Here is a 3,067-nt window from a genome sequence, read left to right as displayed (position 1 = left end):
TGGACCACCCGAGAGCAGGGATGAGTGAAAGCCCAGGCAGACTCTCCAGCTTCTCTAGGCCAAATGTATGAGCATGTGTACTGGTGAACACGGTTGTGTGATGATTTTTGTGTACTCTGGGCACTTTTGCCTTCTAAAGGCTCCTTCCTTCATTAAACAATATATTAAAAAATTAAGGTGGTGGGGCTGGGCGTGGTGGCTCATACCAGTAATCCCAGCACTTTGGGAGGCCAAGGCCGGTGGATCATGAGGTCAGGAGATCAAGACCATCCTGGCTAATACTGTGAAACCCCGTTTCTACTAAAAATATACAAAAACTTAGCCAGGCATGGTGGCGGGCGCCTATAGTCCCAGCTCTTTGGGAGACTGAGGCAGGAGAATGGCGTGAACCCAGGAAGAGCAGCTTGCAGTGAGCCGAGATCACACCACTGCACTCTAGCCTGGGCAACAGAGGGAGACTCCGTCTCAAAAAAAAAAAAAAAAAAAAAAAATTAGGTTGGTGGGCTGGGCATGGTGGCTCACACCTGTAATTCCAGCACTCTGGGAGGCCGAGGTGAGCAGATCACCCGAGCTCAGGAGTTGGAGATCAGCCTGGTCAACATGGTGAAACCCCATCTGTACTAAAAATACAAAATTAGCCGGGAGTGGTGGTGTGAGCCTGTAATCTCAGCTACTTGGGAGACTGAGACAGGAGAATCGCTTAACCCAGGAGGTGGAGGTTGCAGTTAGCTGAGATAGCGCCACTGCACTCCAGCCCGTGCAATAACAGAGAAACTCCATCTCAAAAAAAAAAAACAACAAAATTAGGGTGGTGATGACCCCAACATTCCGTCTGAATGCCTGTGCTGAAACCCAGAGGCGGTTTCTGAACCACTGCATAAAAAAGCATTAAAAATAAGTTTTATGACTGCATTGATATACATATGAATATAATCCAGGTTGGATTATATTTGTTTATTTATTTTTAGATTTTGAAAGAGATTAAAACATTTTCATGGGTTTCTAAAAGCATCATGGGACCTTGGCTTTGTGCCTACTGTGTGTAATGGATAAACTGGCCCTGTTAGTGAAGGTCGAATCATTGGAGAGCCAGCCCCGTGTGGTTCACGGATGCTGGAGTGCCAAGTGTGTAGCTGGTTATGTGTCTGGTCTTTCCTTCCATTTGCTACCTGCCTGGATTCCAACTAACCCTATCACCTTCTTTTTCTAAAGTCCGTGCTCTTCTGAGACTGTACTGGGTTGAACAACAGTGTCCCCCACAAATTTATGTCCTCCTGGAACTTCAGGATGTATCTTGTTTAGAAATAGAATCCTTGTAGATATAATTAGTTAAATTTAGGTGAATGTCCTGAATTAGGGCCCTAAATTAAATGACTGGTGTCCGTGGAAGTGGAGAGAACACAGCAGCGTCACAGCCATTGACTATGGAGGCAGAGATTGGAGTGATGTAGCCAGAAGCCAAGGAAAGCCAAGTTTCCCAGCAACTATCAGAAGCTAGAAGAGAGGGATGAACAGTTTCTTCTTTAGAGCCTTCAGAGGGAGCATGCACCTGCTGACACCTTGATGCTGGATTTCTAGCCTCCAGAGTGATGAGAGAATAATTTTTTTTTTGAGAGGAGTCTTACTCTGTTGCCCAGGCTGGAGTGCAGTGACACGATCTTGGCTCACTGCAAACTCTGCCTCGTGGGTTCATGCCATTCTCCTGCCTCAGCCTCCTGAGTAGCTGGAACTACAGGTGCCCACCACCACAACCGGCTAATTTTTTGTAGTTTTAGTAGAGACGGGGTTTCACCATGTTGGCCAGGATGGTCTCAATCTCCTGACCTCGTGATCCACCCACCTCGATCTCCCGAAGTACTGGGATTATAGGTGTGAGCCACCACGCCAGGCCTAAATTTTGTTGTTTTAAGTCACCTAGCTTGTGGAACTTTGATATGGCAGCCCTAAAAACTAACACAAAGTATCTCTGCAAATGTCTTGTTTGAATCTTAGGCCTCTCTGGCTTTGACTATCTGGGTACTGTTGGGCCCAGACTCCTAAACTCTTTGCCCATTACTTTCTAGAGCTTGCTGTCCACTTCCCAGCACAGATATTTAATCCTGCAGTACTGAAGAGCAAGCAGAGAGTCGTTCAGGTCAGAGAAGTTGCCAAGGTAGCTTTCACCCTACCAGAGTAGCTCCCTTCCTTCATTTCATCACACTTACATCAGCAGTGCTGGATGCCAGAAGAAAATGTAACAATGTCTTCAAAGTTCCAAAGAAAATTATTTGCTTTTGAAGACAGGAAGCGGACAGGAAGAGAGGTGCACTTGTTTAATATCTTTCTCTTATCCCCAATTCAGAAAGAATAGCCATAAATACCCGGTCCCTAAAACTAAATCTTTCCTAGTTTTTAAGCTATTTAACAACAACAAAAAATTGGTTGAGAAATACAAGCAGGCTGGGGGCGGTGGCTCACGCCTGTAATCCTAGCTCTTTGGGAGGCCAAGGCAGGTGGATCATGAGGTCAAGAGTTCAAGACCAGCCTGGACAACATGATGAAACCCCGTTTCTAATAAAAATACAAAAATTAGCTGGGCATGGTGGCGTGCGCCTGCAGTCCCAGCTACCCGGGAGGCTGAGGCAGGAGAAGAGAATTGCTTGAACCCAGGAGGCAGAGGTTGCAGTGAGTTGAGAACACACCACTGCACTTCAACCTGGGTGACAGAGCAAGACTGTGTATCACACACACACACAAAAAAAAAAAAAAAAAGAAAAGAAAAAAAGAAATACATGCAGATATGAAGATGATATGCTGCAAAATCTCATAGACTATGTGTTACTTGAGGAGAAGGACCATATCTTTTTACTCAGTGCTCAGCATCTAGTACAGTAACTGGAATATCATAATTTTCCAGCTATGGCATTGATTACCAAACTTATTTAGCTCACATGGGTCACTGGGCAGATGTCCGGAGCTGCAGCACATGCACAAACCCTGAAGTTGCATCATTTGAATAGGATCTTGGTTTCTTTGGTGACATGTGTGAATGAATACTTATGTTCTCCAGGTAGTACCTCCTGGTTTG

The 3,067-nt window shown here is 45.4% G+C and overlaps 1 non-coding gene across 1 annotated transcript; it reads left to right on the top strand.

Annotated features, from left to right (window-relative positions):
- Positions 1-805: 805 nt before the first annotated feature.
- Positions 806-873, top strand: LOC116270154. The gene has a single exon (XR_004178084.1). It is a non-coding gene; the product is annotated as a small nucleolar RNA SNORD95 (small nucleolar RNA).
- The last annotated feature ends 2,194 nt before the right edge of the window (positions 874-3,067 follow it).

This window comes from Papio anubis, chromosome 13 (assembly GCF_008728515.1).
Source record: "Papio anubis isolate 15944 chromosome 13, Panubis1.0, whole genome shotgun sequence".
In the NCBI taxonomy this organism is placed as follows: domain Eukaryota; kingdom Metazoa; phylum Chordata; class Mammalia; order Primates; family Cercopithecidae; genus Papio; species Papio anubis.
Note: the sequence above shows the minus strand (reverse complement) of the source record. Positions and strands in the feature narration are given on the sequence as shown.